Raw genomic sequence first — 16529 nt, 5'->3', positions numbered from 1 at the left:
AGGAGGAAATTCCACAGCTTTCTGCACCCAGCAGAAGTCCCACATATTTGAGGGCTTATCTCCAATCAGACTCAAAGCTAGAACTGAACCAATGTTGCTGTGAAAATAAAGAAAACCTCATTTAAAATCAAGTCAAAAAGCCCTGAAGGGGGAACATCACATGCAGGTACCCACTTGGTACAGCCTACATAGCCAGCAGGAAGAAGGAAGATAAGAATTATTTTGACAAGAGAGGACATTACTGTAATCAAATGAGAATTTCATCTCCTGCTTTTAAGAAAAGGAAGAGCCCTCCCTACCCTAGTAATGACCCACTAACCACTGCTTGCAGCCAATGAGAAACTGCTACAACCTTAAATTCTTGTTCTTCTCCAATGAATTTTTGTTCAAAACAACCCTCCCCAATTTGCTCCTAAAACCTAAAAAAAGCAAGGCCCTCTCCTTTGTTCTCTGGCCTTGCCTATGGCTGTGCCATAGTTGGCTGACGCCATATTGCAATTCTATGCTACTCCTGAATAAACCCATCTTGCTGGTGAAATAATCAGCTGTTTTATTTTTAAGGTTGGCATTGCTTTGGGAAGGATATAAACAGTGACCCTTCTTAGGGTCTATCTATCTTGACCTTTCTTTTAGGGTCCGCCTTTCTCTTCTTTGTAGCTTGTGCTATATGTGTACCAGGGCTCACTCTGACTATAAAAAGGTTCCTCTCAGCTGGCACGTGGCCCAGCCAGCCAGAGCTGGAGGTAATGAACAGGGGATTGAAGCCAAAGCCCTGAATTAATAGAACTGTATTTGTCCTGAGTGAATGTCCCCTATGCACATCTCTCTCTTGAATCTATGGCCAAAACATCAAGGAATCAAGCATGTGTGATCCTAGCCATTATCTCTCTCTCCATCTTTCAGGAGTCTAACTAATGTCCTACACGATCTTCCTGTCAAATGGTGCCTAGTCTATTTATTTGGAAACTCACTACTCCCAAGGCAGTCCTTTCTATTTTCAGATTGCTCTAATTATACAATGTTCTCCTCTTACATTAAACCCAAATCTGCTTCTATGGAGTGTTCAATTATGGAGCCTAGATCTGTCTACAGAATGGGTTCCTCTACATGAAAAGTCATCAAACTTTTTTTTTTAGTTTTCCTGTGAAGGGCCACATGTTTATTCTAGGATTTACTGGCCCTCAAGGTCTGTCACTCATCTCAGCTCTTACGGTGCCAGAGACAATCAACCCATAAACGAATATGGCAGTGTCCAAATACAGCGAGATACAAATTAGATTTCATGTTTCATATCCCATAAGCTACTTTGATTTTCACCATTTAAAAATGTAAACACCACCTTAAAGTCATACAAACAAGGTGGCAAGATGAGCCAGTTTGCCAACCACATTCCGGGGAGTTTGATAAAAGTTTATCACACAATTGCAGGAGATATATAGATTTTTCTAGAACTTGGTCCTAACGATATCTGATAAAGAAGCTCAGACAATACTTTGCTTCCAATTATATTGGTCTCTTTTTATTCTTTTGGTAATCTCTTCCAGAGTTAACTGCTTTCTTTTGTAGGTGATGAAATGTCTAAGGAATCCACTTCAAATGTCGGCTGTGAGCATGGCCTGTCTTTCCTTTCATTTCAAGTCCAAATTAAGACTTTTCACCCTTGTTTTTATATTCCAGTCCCAGAAGTAGTTTTCACTGTAGAAGTTATCTGAAGACAGTCTTACACTTTATAGTAGTTATCTACCAAGGTCTAGCTTCTCCAGGAACTCTACACAGGATGGATTTAAATATGTATTAAACTAAGAGGCATTTTATCAATTGAGTTTAAATGCATTTTATTTTTAGACAACCTACATGACATGTTTTTCTTAAAAACAATGCCTCCACTCCAAATAAATCAAGGTCAAGATAAACAAAGAGCTCAAGGTAACATCAGTCCCATCTGTCCTAGTCCTGCTGCATGGAGGAAAAGCAGCAGCCAATTATGATGATGACAGGTAATGGATCCCAATGGCCAACTGTGTTAACATTTTTCCATTTCTAAACCATCCTTAAAGAAAATCATGTATGGGGTCACACCATCCTCACAGTAGTCCAGCAGAGCAACCATGCCATCTGGATTTGGGTTTTCACCAATAAAGAACTGGTAGTTTTTGAAGTTAGCAAGGATGTGCTTGATTTGTTCAGCAACCCCTGTCATAAAAGGTGTTACTCTTTCTGGTCTCTCTCCTTCAAGTTTCCCTTTAATTGAATTCATGTAATCATTGATGTACTTCTTGTACACTTCTTTTGCAAAGCTGGATTCCTGCAAATGATGGTTCATGACAATATCAATACCAGTGACTACCATGCTTTCAGAACCTTCGCCCTCGGGGCCTTCAGCAGAGGCATTTCCACCAATGAACGAGTCATCAATGATACCCTCTATCCTACTGACCATCTTCTCCTTCACCTCTAGGGATCGCCCATCTGTAATCTCCCGGGTCTTGTAGATGTCAGAGAACATGTCATGGCTGATGAGGTTCCAGTAGATGATCATGATGGCAACTGGCAGAAGACGATGGTGGCACTGGCCTAGCTGGAGCTCGGAGCAAATATGAGGCAGCTGGAGTGGCACTCCAGGAGAGGGGAGAGCAGGCGGGAAAAAGCCATCATACTTTTAAATACAGTAGTTAGGCCTCCTCTAAATCTTCTCTAGTTCTCTGAGTTTGGATTTCACTTTCTAAATCATGCTTCTCTGTAAGAAATGCTGTTGGAGTCCAACCCAAACCCCCATTTCCTGGGCCACATTCCCATTCCCCAGTTTCTCCAAGTGTTGGCTGTTAAGAACTCACAGCTAAATCCTCCTCTAGAGTATTGCCTGAGGCTGAAGGAAGCCACAACAATGGAGATGTGTCCAGCCCCTTACCTAGGGACAGCCAGAACCAATACCTCCTTGTGTCAAGGTGGGACCATTTTTGAGCTCCTGAGGAGAACACATCCATACTTAGTCCAGCCCCCTTTTCCTGAGCATCTTCCCTCAACAAGTCACTTAACAAGAATCCCCATTTCAGCCTCTTCTGTGAAACTTGACCTAAAACATCTCCCCATGAGCAGAAACATTCAAGGCTGATCCTTGTTTGTCCTCACTCACATTGCCATATATTTGGTTGATTATTAAGGATTAAAACAGCCTGCTGAGCCCCCAAAAAATAGTGCATAAAAGAGGGTTGAAGAACCAGTTTGACTGGTTCTGTAGGGTCAGGGTCAAGGCTGAAGACTGGGAACTGAGAGATCCAAGATGGTGGAATAGATAAACACTGTGCCTATGTCTTTCTGTGAACACATTAAAATTACAACTAAATCATAGGACAATCAATCCGGATAACCATCTGAAGCCTAGACAAACAGGAGTCCTATAATGAGAAATATAAAGAGGAAGCCACATCAAGACTGGGTAGGAGGGGCAGAGATGCAGAAAGGGCCCCAAAACCTCTGTGTGGTGGTTGAGAATCAGAAAGGATACTCAGCTGTGGAGGTTCCCTCTGGAGGAGCAAGGGACCCCAGCCCTCAAACCAGGCTCTTCAACCCAGAGTTCTGGTGCGGGAAAGAGGAGCCCACACAGCATCTGACTGTGAAAAACAGCGGGGATTCCAAATGCCTGGGTGGGACAGAAGGCTGTGGGAAACCCAAACTTTCTCTTAAATGGTCTGTGCACAAACTCACTCTCTTGCAGGCACTCATCTTGGGCTCCAGCAGAGGGATGGTGATGTGGTAGGCATCGGAGATGTATGGTAGGGGGGTGGAGGCGTGGGGGGCAGACTAAGGTGTGTGGCTTCGGGGGTATGGCTGGAGGGCAGTCAGCATTTTTCCTGTGTGAGGTCCTCTTCCTATGCAGGCAGCAGGTAGATGCCATCTTTCGAGTATTGATCCCGCCCCCACCAAGGTCAAATGTGAATTTGATTGGCCTGGTGAGCTTCGCTGCTGCACCCTGCTAACTCACTGGGACCCCACCCCACCAAACTCCCCCAATGCTGGAGGCAGATTCTAGGTCAGCAGCCAGCCCCGCCCACATTGCACTTTTTCTTGGACAACTTCCAAGGGTTAGCTGGCCCCAGGCAGGCAGTGACTGGCCTTCGTGTGCGCTGAGGCTTTTGCTAAGTAGCTGTGGGCTCAGCACTAGCACCAAACCAGAGTCTACATTAACCTACTGACCATAGCTCTTCCCATTCTAGTGACTCCCTGAGACCCTGCCTCACCCAACTCACATACCACACAAGCCTCTATCATTGGCTGAACCTTAGGGAGCTGCCAGGTAGCAACAGGCCTTGGAGTGTCCAGGCTTTTTGCAGAGCTACCCCAGGCTCGGTACTGGTGGCAGACGGCCTCTGTTCATACCATGGCCTCTTCCACGCACCTCCAGGTTTAGCACAGGCAGCAAATAACCACAGATCACTTTGTAGCTCCTACCAGGTAGTTTCCAACCAGCCACAGGCAGTGGGTGATTTGGGCCAGCACTGAAGCCCCTCCCAAGAGGTCCCAGAACCAACATAATTGGAGGTTGGCTTCAGACCACAGCAGAACACCACCCAATTAGCCCCACAAGTGACACACATAAAGGGTAGTCTCAACAGGCACCAGACTGGGATAAATCCCACTCAGTGGGGTAAGCCTCCCACATAGCAGCCCATAAGCTGTGGATATGGTCAAACCCTACAGCAGTCAGCCTAAGGGTCAATTTCACACACTGACATGGCTATAGCAATCAAGGCTCAACTATAACAGAGGGGCACACACAACTTACACAAGGGACACTCCTGGATCACCTAAAGCAGGTGACTAGGAAGACAGTTACAGTGGGCCTCACAGGATACCTACTATATAAGGCCACCCAGCCAAGACTGGGAGACATAGCAGATCTACCTAATATATAGAAACAAACACAGAGAGGCAGCCAAATTGAGAAAACAGAGAAATGTGTCCCATATGAAAGAACAGGAGTAAAATCCAAAAAAAGAACTAAACAAAATGCAGGTAAGCAACCTACCAGAGACAGAGTCCAAAACAATGGTTATAAGGATGCTCAAGGAACTTAGTGAGAATCTCAACAAGGAGACAGCAAGCATTAAAAAGGATATAGAAACCATAAAAAAAGTCAGAAGTGAAGGATACAGTAACTGAAATAAAGAATGCACTAGAAGGGGGCCAGCTGAGTGGCTCAGTTGGTTAAGAGCGGGAGCTCTGAGTCACAGGGTCACTGGTTCGATTCCCACATGAGCCAGTGAGCTGTGCCTGAGCTTACCTGCTGCTGAGCTGCCAACAGATGGAAAGATAGCTCAGCTGGTGAGAGCATGTGCTCTTAACAACAAGGCTTCCGGTTTGACTTCCACATGGGATGGTGGGCTATGCCCACCTGCAACTAAGATTGAACATGGCACCTTGAGCTGAGTGGCTGTGAGCTGCAATGGACAGCTGGATGGCGACTGGACTTGGAGCTAAGCTAGCTGCATCCTCAACAACTAAGATTGAAGGACAACAACTTGGCTGTTCCCCTTATTCAATTCTCCAACACTGCTCCCTTCCCCAATTCCCCAATTAAAAAATCTTAAAAAAAAAGAATGCACTAGAAGGAATCACCAGCAGACTAGATGAAGCAGAAGATTGAATCAACAATTTAGAAGAAAAGGTAACAGAAAAGACCCAATTGGAACAGAAAACAGAAAAATGAATTTTAAAAATGAGGATAATTAAAGAGATCTCTGGGACAACATTAAGCATAACAATATTTACATCATAGGGGTACCCGAATGAGAAGAGAGGAAGCAAGGGATTGAGGACCTATTTGAGGAAATAATGACTGAAAACTTTCTTAACCTGGTGAGGGAAATAGAAATACAAGTCCAGGAAGTGCAGAGAGTCCCTAACAGGATGAACACAAACAGGCCCATCCCTAGACACATTATAATTAAAAAGTCAAAGATTAAAGATAAAGAGAATCCTAAAAGCAGCAAAAGAAAAGCAGTTACTTACTTACAAGGGGGCTCCCATAAGACTGTCAGCTGATTTCTCAACAGAAACTTTGCAGGTTAGAAGGGATTGACACAAAATATTCTATTAATAAGTCATCGAAAGTAAGGACCTACAACCAAGATTATTCTACCCAGCAAAGCTATCATTTAAAACCAAAGGACAGAAAAAGCTAAAGGAGTTCATCATCACCAAACCTATGTTTCAAGGCATGTTAGCAGGACTTCTTTAAGATGGAAAAAAATCAAAATTATGAATAATAAAATGGCAATAGCCACATATCTATCAACAATTACTGTCAATGTAAATGTATTAAATGCCACAATCAAAAGCCATAGTGTGGCTAAATGCGTAAGAAAACAAAACCCTTACATATATATATGCTGTCTACAAGAGACTCACTTCAGATTGAAAGACACACACAGACAGAAGGTAAAAGAATAGAAAAAGATATTTCATGAAAATGAAAAAAACAAAACAAAACAAAACAAACAAAAAAAATCTTGGGTAGCAATACTTATACCAGACAAAATAAACTTTAAAACGAAGGCCAAAACAAGAGACAATGAAGAACCAAGTAATCTCACTTCTGGGTATTTATCTGAAGAAACTCAAAATGTTACTTCGAGGAGTCATGTGCATCCATATATTCATTGCAGCATTGTTTACAATGGCCAAGATGTGGAGGCAGCCTGGGTATCCATTGATGGATGAATGGATAAAGTGGAGGTGGTACATATATACAATGGAATATTGTTCAGCTATGGAAGGGAATGGGTTCTCGCCTTGTACAGCAGCACAGATGGACCTGGAGGGTATTGTGCTGAGTGGAGTATATCAGAGAGAGAAAGGCATATCTAATGTGATTTCACTTATATGTGGAACTAACAAAATTAACAAACAAAACAGAAACAAACTCATACATACAGAGAACATTTTGATGGTTGCCAGATGGGAGGGGAGTTGGAAGTATGGGTAAAAAAAGGGGAAGGGATTAAGAAGTACAAATTTGTTGTTACAAAGTAGTCACGGGGATGTAGGGTATAGCATAAGCAATATAGTCAATAATATATTAATAACTATGTATGGTGTCAGATGAGTACTATTTCTGTTGGGGTGATGGATGGGAGGGAGTCAGGGAGGTAGGGTGAAAAAAACATGAAGGGGTTAAGAAGTACAAATTAGCAGTTACAAAATGGTCATGGGGATATAAAGTAAAACATGAAATATAGTCAATAATATGGTAATAACTATGCATAGTGCCAGGTGGGGACTAGACTAATCAGGGGGATCACTTCTTAAATTATGTAAGTGTCTAACTACATGCTGTACAGCTGAAATTAATATAAAATAATATTGAATATCAACTGTAACAGAAAAATTAAAAAGGGAGGGTGAAAGGTGAAGGGAAATAAGAGGTCAAAATTTCCAGGTATAAAACAAATGAGTCATGGGGATATAACCTACATACAGCATGGGGAATATTGTCAATAATATTGTGATAGCATAGTACAGTGTCAGATGATTGCTGGACTTACCATGGTGATCACTTTTTTAGGTACACAAATGTTGAATAACTATGGTGTACCCCTGAAACTAATATAATATTGTATGTTAGCTATAGTTTTAATTAAAATCTTAAAAAAAAAAAAGACTGAAGACTGTGAAGCCTGGGTAACAGATTCTGTCCCACAGATGCTTTGTGGATGGGAAGTCCCAATTCTCAATGCTACTGTCTTAATGACTCAGCTACATGTAGATTGATTATTTTTTTTAAATATGGCCCTGATTTTCTACCCCTCCCTGTATGCACACTCACTGCAATGTGACTGTTCAGTTTATCCAATCCAGAGGTAAAACGTTTCCCAGCCCTTGAACCTGGACCTATCTGACTTATAATTTTTTTATTAGGTTCAGGTGTACAAAACAACGTAATAGTTAGACATTTACACCCCTCACAAAGTGATAACCCTCCTCCCCAATCTACAATCCCTCTGACATTGTATATAGCTGTTACAGTTCCACTGACTTTATTCCTTATGCTGTATTCCACATCCTGTGACTATACATACATGTTACATTATAGTTGACATTCATTATTACTCAGCTTCAGCTTCAGGTGTACACTGCAGTGGTCAGGCATCTACACTGTCCATGAAGTGGTCTCCCTAATAAGACAAGTGTCCATCGGATACCCTACAAAATCTTTACATTATTGATTATATTCCCCAAACTGTCTTTCGTATCCCCATGGCAATCTTGTGGTTACTGATTGTGCTTTCTAATCCCCTCAGCTTCTTCCTCATCCCCAACCCCCTCCCATCTAGCAACCCTCAGCTTTTTCTCTATATCTCTGAGACTGTTTCTGATTAGTTTGTTCATTTATTCTATTCTTTAGATTCCACATATAAGTGAGATCATATGGTATTCATTTTTCTCCGTCTGACTTAATTCACTTAGTATAATATTCTCTAGGTGTGTCCATATCATTGCAAATGGTAAGATTTCACTCTTCGTTATGGCTGAGTAATACTCCATTGTATAAATGAACCAGTTTCTTGATCCAGTCATCTACCTATGGGCATATCGATTGTTTCCATATCTTGAGTATTGTGAATAACGCTGCAATAAACATAGGGGTGAATACATTTTTTAAAATTAGCATTTTGGATTTCTTTGGATATGTACCTAAGAGTAGAATTGCTGGGTCATAAGGTAGTTCCATTTCCAGTTTTTTGAGATACCTCCATACTGATTTCTGTCTGACTTATTTTGACAGGTAGAATAGGACAGAAGGGGTGGTTTACCAGTTCCAAGCCTGACCTCCAGAGCCCTTGAGTACCTCATCCCTCTCAGACCCCTAGCTACGATGCCTGGAGTAGCCTGCTGGAGGATGGGAGACATGCTATTCAGTCATGTCATCCCCCCAGAAAACAGGCAGCTGACCACCAAACATAGATGAGGCCATCCTTGAGCACTTATCCTCCGGCTGACCAGCAGCTCATAAGCGAGCCCAGCTGAGATGAGCAGAGCCTGGCTCAGAGCAGAAGGACCACCCAGCTAACCCATAACCTTGAGCACTAATAATGGTTGTTGTTTGAAGACACTGAGATTTGGTGTGGCTTGCTAGGTGGCATTTTTGTGACAACAGTTAACTAATACCACCTAACTTTCAGACCCTTTCTATGGACACCCAAATAGGAAACAGAAGCATTAAACTACAAGCTACAAACAGCTCTGCATGCCTGATTCTGACTTGGGGAGACATGGAGAGAACAGGGGTTCTGGTGGCCAGAGGACACAGCTCCTGAGGCAAGGGCAGGCTTCAAGTGGCAAACTGCACAGCCTGAAGCTTTCTGTGCAGTCACAGAGGAAGTGATGAGAAGGCAGCTTCTATTTTTGTTACATGGTCTAGCAAAATACCTGGGAAGCCAACAGGGAACAAACCAGGCAAGTTGACTATACAGCCAAAAGGGGCTTCCATTTTATGAAACATGTGGGTGAGAAGAAGAGAAAGAGAGTAGGGCCCAGAAATGTGAGATTCAGGGGTAAAATTAGAACTAGGCTTTCTCTTTTTGTAGTTTCAAATTTTCTTTATTGGGATGAAACATACAGTAAATGGTACAAATCTTAAGAGTCCAGCTCAGTGAGTCGGTGATGTAAGTACCCAGAACATTATGAAAGAGCTTTCTATCACCCAGAAGGCTCCCTTATGCCCATTCTCAGTCAACACCACCCCTCCATACAGAAGTAACCCTGTCACTTAGGTTTACCTGTTTTTGAACTTCATATATGTGGAGTCATACAGCATATGCTCTTATGTCTGTCTTTTTTCCCGTCTCATCAGTTTGCCTGCAAGATTCATATAGGAGGGGGTGCAGGCTATACGCGGTCTGACAATTAAGTTCATGAACTTGTTGCAATGATGCAGCTAACCTTTTTTTGATATCAGAGGGATTATTCATTATGAATTTGTGCCATCTGGAAAAACAGTTAACCAAGTTTACTATTTGGAAGTGCTGAAAAACTTAGATGAACTGAACTTTTCACCAACAATCATGACTCTTGCATCATGACAGTGCACCAGCTCACACAGCACTGTCATTGAGAGAGTTTCTAGCCAGTAAACAAATAACTGTATTGGAACACCCTCTGTACTCACCTGATCTGGCCCCCAATGACTTCTTTCTTTACCTGAAGATAAAGGAAATATTGAAAGGAAGACATATTGTTGACATTCAGGACATCAAGGGTAATACAACAACAGCTCTGATGGCCATTCCAGGAAAAGAGTTCCAAAATTGCTTTGAAGGGTGGACTAGGTGCTGGCATCGGTGCATAGCTTCCCAAGGGGAGTACATCAAAGGTGGCCGTTGTGATATTCAGCAATGAGGTATGTAGCACTTTTTCTAGGATGAGTTCGTGAACTTAATTGTCTGACTTTGTAGTACTTTGTTCTTTTTTATTGTTCTTCCATTGTATGAATACACCACAATCTATTTATTCTGTTCTATTGCTGTTAAACATTTGGGTCCTTTCTGGCTTGGACTTTGTTATGAATAGTGCTGCTTTGAACATTCTTGTGCATGCCTTTTGGTGCACATACATTCTCTTTCGGTTGAGAAAACAGTGACTTTCAATCCATTCCTCTGTTGTCTATTATGTGTCCCAGGTTATGATCTGGCATCCTGGGTCACCTGTTGACCACAGGCTTAGGTAAGGATCTGTCTTTGAATCCAGAGCCCACTCTGGGAGGAGGAAAAGAGAATGAAAAGGTAGAAGAAAGGAGGAGGCAGTTTTGGTGCTAACACAAATGATAACCATTCCCTTCTAACTTCACATTTGCTCTTTAATAGCTGTCTGAGATGCCTAAAATTATGACATTCATTTGAATTAAAAATGTAAAGACTGAGAGAGGGAAAATGGCCGCTGTGAGGACGGCTCCCTGAGTTCCCCCTTGGAAATTGCAGCAATTTGAACAGCTGTAACTCATCAAAGGAACTTCTATTCATCACACAGAACAGCTACAGCTAAGAGACTCCCACAATTGCTTGAAGTGGGCAGACCGGGTGAGTGGGGGAAGAGAGAGGCGAGACGTTCGTGGGGGGCCGTGGTCTGCACCCGCAGCTGCGGAGACGGCGGGGCCCCAGGAGACAGGTTGGAGAGCATTGTAGCGCCAGGGCAGGCTCAGCCCCTGTGCCCCATCCCGCGCCAGGAGCATGGCTGGAGCTTCTGAGGCAGAAGTCTCAGCTCAAAACGGCGGTGGGATGTTTCGTTTGTTTGTTTGTTTGTTTTTCTCTCTTTTTTTCTTTTTCTCAGACAGAAAGCAAAAAACAACTGCATAGATAAGAACCCACCCCCACCTTCCCTCGGAAACCCTGTCCCCCACCATGCCAGAGTCTTAAGCTGACCTCTGAATGGAGGAGTAGTGTCAGATTACAGAGGTGCTCCTACTCCCAGGGGGTTAGGCTGCAGAGTGTGGGCCTACCTACTCCGCCCCCACTTCTGCTCCGCTTGGGAGGCAGGGCAACTTCAGTTGCTGAGTCACTCACAGGACTCCCAGCAGGTGGCTTTTAGCGGCTCAGAAATCTCACACCCCCCACAGCCTCCAGTGGGAAAAGTGCCCGAAGATGCACATGGAGCCTTCTGGCTGCGCAGTTCTCAGTGTGCCTCTGGGCAGGTGAGAGCAGAAATGACATTGACTTTGTAAAAACTACCAGTCACACCTCATAACCCTATTCATCTAGACCTGCATCGCCAGGGTCACTCTAGGCGCCAGGTGGCCAGCTCTGCACCACAAGACGCAGAGGAGCTGCTGTACAGCAGAGGACAACCTGGAGAGAGTGTGGTGGACTTTAGCCAAGACGCACTGGTTTTTCTTTGGTGTGTTTTTTTTTCTTTTTGTTTGTTTGGATTTTGGGGTGTTTTGGGGTTTTTTTGTTTGCTTGTTTTGGGTGTTTTTATTTTTTCTATTTCATTATTATCATTTTTAGTTTTTTATATAGGTATATATATATATGTGTGTGTATACATATATATATATATATATATATATATCCATATATATGGGTGTGTAGACATACATATATATTTCTTTCTTTCTTCCTTTCTTTCTTTCTTTCTTTCTTTCTTTCTTTCTTTCTTTCTTTCTTCTTTCTTGTCTCCCCTCTCTCTCTCTCTCTCTCCCTTCTCTTCTTTCTCTTCAAGGCTCTACTTTTCCTCCTTCTTTTCATTTTTATGCAATTTTTTTGTATGTTTGATATTTCTGTGCATATTTAGTGTTGTTTGTTGGTTGTTTTTTACCTGTGAGAGTATCTGGGTTTTTTTGGTGGCTGTTGTGGTCGTGCTTGTTTATCTGTTTTGCTCTAAAATCTCTCTGCAGTAGAGCCCAGCCAAAGAGGCTCAAGAATCATCACATCCAGAGGTCAACTTTAGACCAAACCAGAGCATTACCGGGTTTGATCTACAAGAGTCACACCCAAAGGGAAATTGCTACAGGCACAAGAGTCCATAGGGGCCGGGTCTCATCAGAGGGGACAACCCTCACACAGTAGCTCATAAACTGTGGACACAGCTAATCCTCACAGCTAGTCAGCCTGGGAGTCAATCCCATCAATTCCACCTACTGACAAGCCAAAAGCAATCAAAGCACAATATCAACAGGAGAAGACACATAACACAAGGAACACCTCTGTTGCACACAGGAGAATAGGGAGACTGAACAATTCAAATATAAAGGACACATATCACATAAGTCCACCCAGAAAAGACTGAGAGACCTAGAGGATCTACATAATACATCGAAGCAAACACAAAGAGTAAGCCAGAATGGGGAAACAAACACATCCCAAATAAAAGAACAGAAGAAACCTCCTGAATCAGTGGAACTAGAGGAAATAGAGGCAATCAACCTATCGGAGACAGAGTTGGGAACACTGATGATTAAAATGTTCAAGGAAATTGGTGAGAATATAAAATAAGATAAATTATGGAAGACAGCTAGAACTAAAGAATGCAATTACTGAAATAAATAACAAACTCAAAGGAATTACCAGCAGATTGGATGAAGCAGAGGATTGAATCAGCAACTTAGAAGACAAGATAGCAGAGATCATCCAAGTGGATCAACAAAACTAAAAAAGAATAAAAAACATTGAAAATGGTTTAAGAGAGCTGGGTGATAACATCAAACGCAACAACATGCACATCATAGGAATACCAGAAGGAGAAGAGAGGGAGCAAGGAATCCACAACCTATTTGAAATAATAGTGACTGAAAACGTCCCTAACCTGGCAAAGGGAATTAACTTACAAGCCCAGGAAGTACACAGAGTTCCAACCAAGATGAACCCAAACAGGCCCACACCAAGACACATTATAGTGAAAATGACAAGGGTTAAAGACAAAGACAGAATCCTAAAAGCAGCAAGGGACAGGCAGCAAGTTATTTACAAGGGCATGAGAATATCAGCCAACTTTTCTACAAACTCTTCAGGCCAGAAGGGAGTGGCAGGAGGTCTTCAAAGTGATGAAAAACAAAGGCCTACAACCTAGATTGCTTTATCCAGCAAGGTTATCATTTAAAATTGAAGGAGAGAGAAAGAGCTTCCCAGAAAAGAATAAGCTAAAGGAATTTGTTACACCAAGTCAGCATTGCAGGAAATGTTAAACGGGCTTCTTTAAGCAGAAAAAGAAAAAAACAACCTAACTAATGAAGACCAGAAACACAAATAACTAAATGGCAATAACTACACACCTATCAATAATCACATTAAATGTAAATGGATTAAATGCTCCAATCAAAAAACCTGGGGTGGCTGAATGGATAAGAAAGCAAGAATCTTGCATATACTGTATAGAAGAGACTCACCTCAGATCAAAAGACACAAACAGGCTAAAAGTAAAGGGATGGGGTAAAATATTTCCTGCAAATGGAACTGAGAAAAAAGCTGGAGTAGTGACACTTATATCAGATAAAATAGACTTTAAATTGGAGAATATAATAAAGGACAAAGAAGTGCCCTTCATAATAATAAAGGGATCGGACCAACAAGAGGACATAACCCTAGTAAACATCTATGCACCTAACATAGAAGCTCCTAAATAAATAAAACAGATACTGGCAGACATAAAGACAGAGATCAACAGTAACACTCGGACTTCAACACCCCGCTGTCACCAATAGACAGATCCTCCAGACAAAAAAATCGATGTGGAGGGCCGGCCGAGTGGCGCGATGGTTAAGAACTCGCTTGGGATGCCAGAGGGCCCCGGTTCGGATCCCACATATGAGGGCCAGTGACACTGCCCTCCATAGCTAAGATGCTGAACAACAGCTTGACCTGGAGCTGGGCTGCCATGAGTCGCCGGCGACGGCGTGGGCTGCAGTCCCTGTGGCAGTGGATTGCCATGGGCTACTGTGTGTCGCCAGCAGCCAGCGTGAGCGGCCAGCAGCCGCAGTGAGCGGCCGTCCAGAAGCCGGCGACTGATCTGCCTCGCCAGAGAAGAGCGCAATGATGGTGCCAACTTGGGCCAGTGAAGCAACATCCTCCACAACTAGATTGAAGAACAAAACGACAGCAACTTGTCTGTTCCCCTTTCCCCAATTCCCCAGCACTGTTCCCATCCCCCCAATTCCCCAATAAAAATCTTTAAAAAAAAAATCGATGTGGAAACAGGGGCCTTAAATGACACATTAGACCAGCTGGATTTAATTGATATTTTCAGAGCATTTCACCCCAAAGCTACAGAATATACATTTTTTTCAAGTGCACATGGAACACTTTCCAAGATAGACAATATATTAGGCCACAAAACAATTCTCAATAAATTTAAGAAAATCAAAATCATGTCAAGTATCTTCTCTGACCACAGTGCTATGAAATTAGAAATCAACTACAAGAAAAAAAACTGGAAAACACAGAAATACATGGAGGCTGAATTACTAAATAGCAAGTGGGTCAAAAATGAGATCAAGGAAGAAATCAAAAGATACCTCGAGACAAATGAAAATGAAAACACCATGACCCAAAATCTTTGGGATGCAGTGAAAGCAGTCCTAAGAGGGAAATTCATAGCAGTGCAGGCCTACCTAAAGAAGCAAGAAAAATCTCAAATCAATAGGTTATCCTTATACCTCAGGGAACTGGAAAAAGAATAGCAAAATAAGCCCAAAGGGAGCACAAGAAAGCAGATAATAAAGACGAAGCGGAAATAAATGAAATAGAGACCAGAAAAATAATACAAAAGATTAATGAAACCAAGAGCTGGTTTTTTGAGAAGATAAACAAAATTGACAAACCTCTAGCCAGACTCATCAAAAAAAAGAGAGAGGACACAAATTAGTAAAATCAGGAACGAAAGAAGTGAAGTGACAACAGACACCACAGAAATACAAAAAATTTTAAGAAATTACTATGAGCAACTATATGCCAACAAATTTGACAAACTGGAAGAAATGGATAATTTTCTAGAAGCATACAACCTTCTAAAGCTAATGCAAAAAGAAACAGAAATTCTGAATAGACTGATTACTACCAATGAAATTGAATCAGTAATCAATAAGCTCCCAACAAACAAAAGCCCTGGACCAGATAGCTTCACAAGTGAATTTTACCAAACATTCAAAAAAGAATTATCACCTATTCTTCTAAAACTATTTCAAAAAATCCAGAAGGAGGGAAGTCTCCCAAACTCGTTCTATGAGGCAACCATCACCCTGATTCCAAAACCAGACAGACAGTACAAAAAAGAAAAACTACAGGCTGATATCCCTGATGAACATAGATGCAAAATTCCTCAACAAAATATTAGCAAACAGAATTCAGCAATATATTAATAAGATTATACACCATGATCAAGTGGGGTTCATCCCCAGTATGCAAGGTTGGTTCAATATCTGCAAATCAATTAATGTGACACACCACATCAACAAAATGAAAAATAAAAATCATATGGTCATAACAATAGATGCAGAAAAAACATTTGACGAAATACAGCAGCCATTTATGTAAAAACTCTTAGTAAAGTGGGAATAGAGGGATCATATCTCAACTTAATAAAGGCCATATATGATAAACTCACAGCTAACATCATACTCAATGGGGAAAAGCTAAAATCATTCCCCTTAAGATCAGGAACAAGACAAGGCTGTCCACTTTCTCTACTTTTATTCAACATAGTTCTGGAAGTTCTAACCACAGCAATCAGACATGAAAAAGAAATAAAACGCATCCACATTGGTAAGGAGGAAGTAAAAGTGTCATTATATGCAGATGACATGATACTATACATAGAGAACCCCAAAGATTCCATCAAAAAACTATTGGAACTGATAAATGAATTCAGTAAGGTAGCAGGATACAAAATCAATATTCAGAAATCAATTGCATTTGTATACACCAATAACAAACTATCGGAAGGAGAAATTAAGAAAACAGTCCCATTGACAGTTGCTTCAAGAAGTATAAAATAGGAATAAATTTAACCAAAGAAGTAAAAGACACTGAAAAGAGAAATTAAAG

At 41.8% G+C, this 16529-nt stretch overlaps 1 pseudogene; it reads right to left on the bottom strand.

The window, feature by feature from the left end:
- Positions 1–1972: 1972 nt before the first annotated feature.
- LOC109378964 (translationally-controlled tumor protein pseudogene) lies at positions 1973–2539 on the bottom strand (annotated as a pseudogene).
- Between the last annotated feature and the right edge of the window lie 13990 nt (positions 2540–16529).

Source organism: Hipposideros armiger, unplaced genomic scaffold (assembly GCF_001890085.2).
Source record: "Hipposideros armiger isolate ML-2016 unplaced genomic scaffold, ASM189008v1 scaffold_20, whole genome shotgun sequence".
Lineage (NCBI taxonomy): Eukaryota > Metazoa > Chordata > Mammalia > Chiroptera > Hipposideridae > Hipposideros > Hipposideros armiger.
The sequence above is the reverse complement of the archived record's forward strand: the minus strand, read 5'-3'. Positions and strand labels throughout refer to the sequence as shown.